Below are 8,214 nucleotides of genomic sequence, written 5' to 3' on the forward strand. Positions count from 1 at the left end.
GACAATGGCAGAATAAGACGCACTCCCTGCTGGCAAGGAAAAAGCAGAAAAGAGAATGAGATGAAACAATGATGAGCTGCAGTGCAGTCTCTGGGGTGACCTGGAGTTACCACATAAAATACTTCACTGATCTGGGAGGGCTCATTTGACCCCAGCACCTCTGCTTTCCACTGCCATTATTCCAGCTTTTACTGCCACCCTACACAGACACCTCTTTGTTACCACTTGGTTTTCTGTGCCCATCTCTGTCCTCTGTCAACACCACTTCTTGCACCAGAGAGTACAGCTCATCCCCAGGAACGGAGCAGGTGGTTCAATGAGTGGGGTTTTTTTGGTTTTTTTTGGGGGTAGATTCTTTCCACAAAAGCTCAGAAGGCCCATTTCAGGCTGTTCTCCCACATCTAGTCAGGCAGGTTCACAAATATTCACCATATGTTCTTCCTGGACACTAAAGAGAAGAGCAATGGATTATTTAATTTCCTCGGGGACCCAGAGTCCTTCAAGAGAAATGGCAGCAGAACAAGGCACTAGGAGTAAATAGTAATTATCATCAAAAGCACATATATATATATAAACTAGGGTTAAACTAATACTAAGGTTGAGGCAGAAAACCATGAAAGCAAGAGAATTCAAAGCTGGGGCTGCCATGGCAACCCTGACTCATGCTGAGGTTGTTGGGCATCGCAGCATCTCCCTGGGACCTCCCAGCAAGTGCTGATGTTTGCTCTGCATTTTATGGGCATTCTGTGGTAATGGAGCTGCTGGAGAAAGCATCTGGTGCATTTGTGGAAGAGGATGCAAGTTTTGAGGGAAGATCTGGAAAGCCAATCCTAGAGGGTACAAATATAGGCACCAGTAAATCTGGGCTCACAAGTGAGGTCACAAATGAACTCCTGAGGCCACAGCCCGAGCAAGCCATGGGACCATGAGAAGCTAGTCAGGAAAGCAAAAGTTTCAGTAGGGAAACTTGGAATTCTGAAATACTATCCGCAAATCCCAAATCAGAGCCAGCTCCAGCATTGATCCTCTCTACGGGGCTACAATTTCCAGCTCCTGCTCTGCCCAGCAGGTATCTCTGTGCAACAAAACAGATTCACTTTTCTCCAGGTAAAATTTCTTACAGTCGTATAAGTCCCTTCATGCAACTGAGTCCCATTTGCAATGGTTCTGCGGAGGAATTGAGTCTAAACTAGAGACCAACAGTTGATAAAATCTCAGTTAAAAACAGTTTGACCTGCTGGTTGTAGCCCAAGAGAGTCTGGGATCTCCCTGTACTGTATCAGAGAAGCAGCACCCAGGCAAGCAGCTATGGGTCACTGAACACAAGCGTGATGACCAGGAGCTGGAGAAGAAGTTTACTTAGCACTGACTGGCTTCATGTTAATGGTATATATAAAGTTACAACTTCCAGACACTACAGTACTTTGTGGTGTTATTATATCTTTAGAAATCTGACTGAGTTTGCAATAAGGAAAATGTATGCAATGTAATTCCTCTACTGCAATCTTATTAGCTTATCTTTTTCTCCTTCCCTTTCAATATAAGTGTTCTTTAGAATCATGTTAGCAAAAGCTACGTATTTGTTTCTCATTCAACACTTAGATTAGTTTTGGGTTTTTTTTTAATCTTCACAAGTGGCAAATTACCTTTTCAAATTTGACAAAATTCACTTCAAAGCAAGCTGCTCACAATTCTTCCTTACAAGAACAGCCAATGCACCCTCTTTCATTGTGCATGCCAGCATGCACTGCTTTGATCCTGACTTCTGGTGAGCTGTAATGAAGAACAAGGGAAGAGCTCCAGAGGAAAGCATAACTCCTGGCTGTGCTATCCAGGGATACACCAGCTCTGGTTCATAAACTAGCAGTATGCTTTTGGGTACAGAGACAGAGCATAGAGAAAACAAAAAGGTAACAATTGTATATGAACATGTAAGCATCCACTGACCATCCTCAGACAAAAATAAAACATGGAAGTTTGGAGGACAGAGCATTTGCATTGGCAAAGCTGAGACGCAACTCATCTGCACATGCAGGAATTGTCAGCATGCCAAGAAGAGCGATTAAAGAGCACGTCTGTGTAGTTAAATTGGTTTGTTTGTGAGAGAAGATGATGTAGTGCAAGTCAGAGCAGCATGAAAATTCTTTGAATAGAAATCCATGCGCAGTCTGAGTTTCAGGAGGGCATCTCAAGAGACAGACAGGGCTTTCCTTACTTCGGTCATTCCTTACTCCATTCAGTAGTCACAGAGTCTGCACCTCACCTTTGATTTAGTAGCTGCACTTCATCCTGCTTCATGCTTTGGGTAGCTGCCCATAAAAATGTTGATGCTCTGCTTCTGGAAGCAGAGAAAAAACCCAGGCATTGCCAGTTTTGCTCAGCCCATCCTGGCTCCTCCTTGCCAGGGACCAGTTGTCTCTGCTCAGTTCCAGGTACAATGTCCCTGCACCTGTGGGATGGAGGCAGGATCCAGTCTGGGCTTACCCTGTGCTGGGAGCAAAAGGGTACCAACATCCCAGTGGACATTAAACCCTCTCCTTTACAGGAAGGAGCCTCACTGCTGGATTTTCCCAGGGTGAAACTGGCCTTTGCACAGAAAAAACAAATCAACAATTTCAGCTGCATAAAGCACATCCCACTGAGCACCTCCAGGGACGGGAAGCACAGCTCTGTAAGGAAGGAGGCTGCAGCCAGACTGACTGCTCCTCTCCTCGTGGCTGCAGGGCTGCGCTGGGGCTGCTGAAGGGCCTGGAAAGTTGTATTATGGGAAAGTCTCACCACTCCTCTGGATTCATCTATGCCTCAGGTTATCTGCTTCTGGGACATGACTCCTCCAGCTTGTCATCTCAAGAATAATGGGAAATCTGCCTTTCCTGAACACCTGCTACTTCATCAGGGCTGCAAACTGAAAAAAAAACAGCTCTAAAGAAGGATGCTGCAGCCTATCTTCCTCACACAGTTCAGTGAGAGCCTGAACCCTCCAAAATAACCAACTCCACAAAGTCTCTTGAAGTAATAGAATCACAGAATCATGGAATGGTTTGGGTTGGAATGGACCATCTAGTTCCAACCCCTCTGCCATAGGCAGGGACATTTCCCACTAGATCAGGTTTCTCAGTGCCCCATTCAACCTGGCCTTGACACTGCCAGGGATGGGGCATCCACAACTTCCCTGGACAACCTGTTCCTGTGCCTCACCACCTCACAGTAAAGAATTTCTTCCATATATCTAACCTAAATTTCCTCTTTTTCAGTTCAAACCCGTTACTCCTTGTCCTGTCACTACAGTTCCTGATGAAGAGAACCTTCAGAAAAAAAAAATGTCAGAAGACCTTTTCCTCTTAATCACAACAGGAAAAGACTACTAAGTTCATTCAGGGAAAATATTTTCCACATCTATTTTTCACAGTTATGTGGGATACTTTTTTTCCTATAGCATGCCTGATGGTGGGCACTTCCCATGCTCCCAGAAAGGAAAGGCACGTTATAGCACCACATGCTCCCTGTCAGCCTCATAACCTGCATGAATACAAACCTGTTTCATAGCTACTGGTGTAAACAACCCAGGCACAGGTCTTGAAATGTGACTTAGTTATCAGCAGCTGGCAAATGCCACTGTCTCTGTTTCCACACCTGCCACATACAGCCATAGCCAGCATTGCCACATCTCTCTCCTCTGCCACACCTTCTTGAGGAAACATTTTGCTTGATATATTTTTGTCAGTGTGTTTGCTGTGATCTGATTTGGTATTTATGGCATTTTTATCAGAGCCGTTAGTCAGGTATGGAGCATTTCCCAGCACAGGTTTTCCCCTCCCCTGTGCCTGGAGGTGGGCGTTGAACCACATTCCACCAGTTATCCCTGTGTTTGCATTTCTCAGTGTATTTCTTCACCCTCTTCCAGGATACTTTGAGCTCCCCCACAGCATAGGTTAGATGGGATCCTCCCTTTCTCCCTCCTCAGTTTCCTCTGGTTCCTCTCATTGCTGATAACTCTCCCAAAGCTGCTCAGCTCTCCTCATCCTCCTGTGACCCTCCTGGAACTTCTGCACCGTTTCGGGTGGTAGCAATTTCTGGAGGCTCTGTAACAGCCTGTAGCAATGGGATGTATCAGTGCACTGGGTAATACCAGGGAGTAGCATATCTGCTGGGCCTCTGTCAAGGGGAGAAAGGAAGCAAAAGCAAAAAGAGGTACAAGTGGTGGAAATCATGACCAAAACACACAAGCACCACTAAGCAGGATCTCTGTCCAGCTGCTCAAGCAGCAGTTGGATGGTTGAAGCTGGGGCACAGCTCCTCATGTTCTGCTCAGCCTCTGCTGGACCCAGCATCCTGCTGCCCTCCTCCCTGGCACGTGTTCCTGTCATGTCAGCTATACCAGCTGTGTGTCTGTGTACCCACATGTGTCTGTGCCTGCCCTTGTGCATGTGCACACACAGGGACAGGCTGCTGTAAGCTCGGTGCACACTTCATCTTGTGTGACCACCCTTTGCACAAAGCTGCCTTTGCAAGATAGCTGCTACCACACCAAACCTCTCAGGAACCTCTCCCTGGGACAGCACAGGGGCCGAGGTGACGCTGTGTGACAACTGCAGTGTCAGGTGCCAGGGGAAGCTGCCCGAGTGGCAGTGGTGAGTCAACAGTGGTTGGCAGCACTGGGAAGGAGCAGTTCTCACAAAGAGAATCAGAAATCATGATTTACATCAATGGCTTGTCAAACAAGTTGGCAAAGATAGGTGCTCCTACATGGTACTCAAGGTATGCAGCCCTTCCTGTTTTCCTGCTTCTCTTAGACCAGCACAGGCTTGATGCTCAGGACTTTAAATCAAAGGGAATCACCCTCTTTTATCTGACCATTGATGTCATTCAGTGCTCCGCTTAGTTGTCACTTCTGGTCATCTTGGTCTCTCCTACTCTCCAAACTGTGTATCCCAGGGGAGCAAGATCACACAGAGAAGCATCTCCAAGCCCTGAGATGCCATGCAAGAGACCTCAGTGTAATTCTTGGTTCAGCCACATGTTTGGGGTTTGACTTTGACTGTCCTCTCCCCACGGGAGACCTGGGACCAGCAGTTCTTCCAGCACTTCTCCCCCTTGCTTCTCCCTATGCCCAGAGGACATACAGGAGATCACCCACTGGCTGTGCTGCAGGAGGGAACCAGCTCCAAGTTCTCTCTAAAAATACTTTTTGCCCCTTGTTTTTTTAATGCAATTATAAAGGACAATTTTGCTTTAAAACCTCTTGTCCCTAGGTGACCAGATTAATCAGGAGACTGGTGATATTTTGCAGAGGCTGCAAATCTACCCTGTATCTGTCTGTAGTGAGTATATTAAGATTTAGTGGGAGCAAGACCTATCTGCCAACATCAGCAGTGCTAGCAAATGAGCTAGGAAACAACAGAGAGGGACTCCTGTGCCTTCTGGGCCTCTGAACCACAAAAGAAGAAGGAGCACACTCACTTAAGAAGACACAACACTTTATGCTTCAAGTCAGCCTTGCAGTGGCAAAGATCAGGAAATTTTCACGTATCAGTGGTGATTTTGGTAGGATGGTCCTGCTGACACCACAGAGTGCTTGGGAAAAGTTGACATGTGAGCTCTGATTCATGGGAGTCCTTGGGAGAAGTCCATGTCTAAGCCAGAGAAGATAAAAACTCTCATAACCTGGTCAGGATCAGAGCGGGCACTGGGCTCAGCCACAGGGTACTGGGGAAGCACTGGGACCAGTCTGTGCTCACTGGGGTGTGAAATGCATAGGCTAAGTGTTGGGCACTACGTAGAAGCCAAAAAGCAATTCAAGTAATTCAATTGTGTATGATTTTATGACAGAAAATTCTGGCAAATGTACTACCTGCTATGCCAAAGAGTCTGTCATTCACACGCATTTTTACCCATGATCTCTTTTTCTTCCTCACATAGGTTTGGCTTTGGGAAAACTGACCCAGAGATGATATTGAATGTAAGTCTGAGGATTCAAAAGCTCCTTACAGAGCTGGCCGTTGCAGTCCCTCCAAGCCAACGCATGCCACTTCCATGGCAAGGTGAGATGAGCCCTTACTGGTGCTCTCTGCCATCCTGGTGCTTATCCCTGCCTGCAGCCTGGGAAAGGGCTGTGCCAACCCTGGGGAGAAAACACCTGGGTCACTTGTAAACACTAATTATGTCCTTTATCTTCCATCTTGGGAAACTTTGTCCCTGTTACACCTCATTGTTGTCTTGCTGATGTCTACAAGCAGCAGAGATAACAGCAGTCAGCCTGGCAATGCTCTGCACAGTCCCAGCAACACCCTGCAGAGGCAAGAGCCAGCATAATCCTGCCAGCAACAACTCCTTGTTCAGGTTCTGTCTTGGCCAGTGGTTTCCCTGATGCCTGGATAACACCTTTGTAGCCACAGTTACGTTTGTCTCCATGGACAAATCAGGCTGGGCTGTGTCACAGTGGAGCTGTGTTTATAATCCCGACCTAGGGGCCTGTCAGCCTCTGAGAAGCTGCTCCGATGCAAAAAGTGAGTGGGTTTGGAGTGGGAAGGTCAAGATCACTGCAGTTAAGCTGACTTTCAATCATCATGTAAAACCTGACTAAATGCAGAATTAGGCTTTTATTTGAATGTTCCTTAATTCTGCAACTATGTAATTTCCTCCTCCTAATAAAACATGAAGTCGTGCAGCTGCCATCAGTTAGTGACAAACTGATAAACAATTCAAAATGCTTTTCAATAGCATTTTTTCCCAGTTTCCAGAGCCATCTGCCTTCCTGGCTAAGGTTACATCATTGTTGACTTTAATAATTTAGAGACCATCCTACTTACTCTAATGCAATTGTCATGTTTGGCTGTCAGTTAGAGCAGGAAGGGTGAGCAATGAATAAGTCAGTAATCTTCTGTACTACTTATTTGCCCAAATTCTTCAATATTGAGAGCTTAAGGTGCATGCTGGACTCATGCTTATTTATTTCTAAGGGGAATCAGAAGAATTGCTCATGCATTTCCAATTTGTCTCCTTCCTGTTGTCTCAGCAGTTCTGCTGGTTCGGCCGAGAAGCACCATGATTTTTTAAGGGAACAGGAGGACCTGGCCCCATCTCACCTGCATGTGCAAGGACAGGTGTGTGTGTGTGCATGCCTGCGTGTGCACAATCACCTCTATGTTGACCATTTGACAACAGTAGCTGTCTCAGAAATATTAAGCTTGTACTCATTTTACAAAAATAAGTGCATAGACAGAGAACTCCAGTTTGTGTTGCTGCTTTGGGTAGCTCTGTGCTTGTTAGAAGTCAGAAAAGACTCAGAAAAAGCTCATAAAAAGAGCTGCAACCCATCTAAGGGTGCCAAAGAGCCAGGGGGACGGGAGGTCAGTACAGAGAATGTGGAGGGAAACCTAAACTTATGCTCAGCCTGCCAGCATCACACATATTGATGCAGGATTAAGTGCTTTGGCTCAGGAACAGGCAATTATTGCCGAGCAAATATTAAAAGCAATGCAGGTTTCAAGGGAAGCCTCTTTCCTCTGGGAGTTACTGTTGATCACTTGTAATTAGATAGGAGATGAAAACTGATGGGAAGATCAGATGAAAATTTATGGAAGGAAAATATAAGGAAAAACAAATAAGGAATTTGTTTCCTTAAAGAAAACAAATAAGGAATTTATTTAATTCCTGCTGCTGGTTTCAAACATTCATTACAGAAGTTAATGAGAAAAAATAGTTTAAAAATTTCTTGCCAATTCATCTAATAGACTATCTTAATTCTCTATTACCTGATTTTATTACAGAATCCCAAAATCTTAGAAAAGAGTCTTGGAAAAGACCTCTGAGATCATCGAGTCCAACCTGTGACCCAGCACCACCATGACAACTAGACTATGGCACTGAGTGCCATGTCCAGTCTTTCCTTAAACACTTCCAGGGACAGTGACTCCACCACCTCTCTGGGCAGCCCATTCCAATGTCTAATCACCCTTTCTGTGAACGAACTTTTGTTCTCGATTCCCTCCGCAGCCAGGTAGGGACACACCAGCTCTCTCCTTTCCTTTTTACCACTGTGTATCCGCTCCTCTCAATTCCCCCGGCATTCTGGTGGTGTTTGACAGAGGGGACAAACACTGGCACGTGGCTAAAATGTTTGCAGAGCACCTGGGAGTCACAGCCAGTGTGGTTTGGCTGGGGAGTGAGCGACAAGAACCCGAGGGTTCTTGGGCTCCACCAGCAGGACCAGGG

Source organism: Pipra filicauda, unplaced genomic scaffold, assembly GCF_003945595.2.
Source record: "Pipra filicauda isolate LSUMZ 115617 unplaced genomic scaffold, ASM394559v2 scaffold58_size5111680_pilon, whole genome shotgun sequence".
Lineage (NCBI taxonomy): Eukaryota > Metazoa > Chordata > Aves > Passeriformes > Pipridae > Pipra > Pipra filicauda.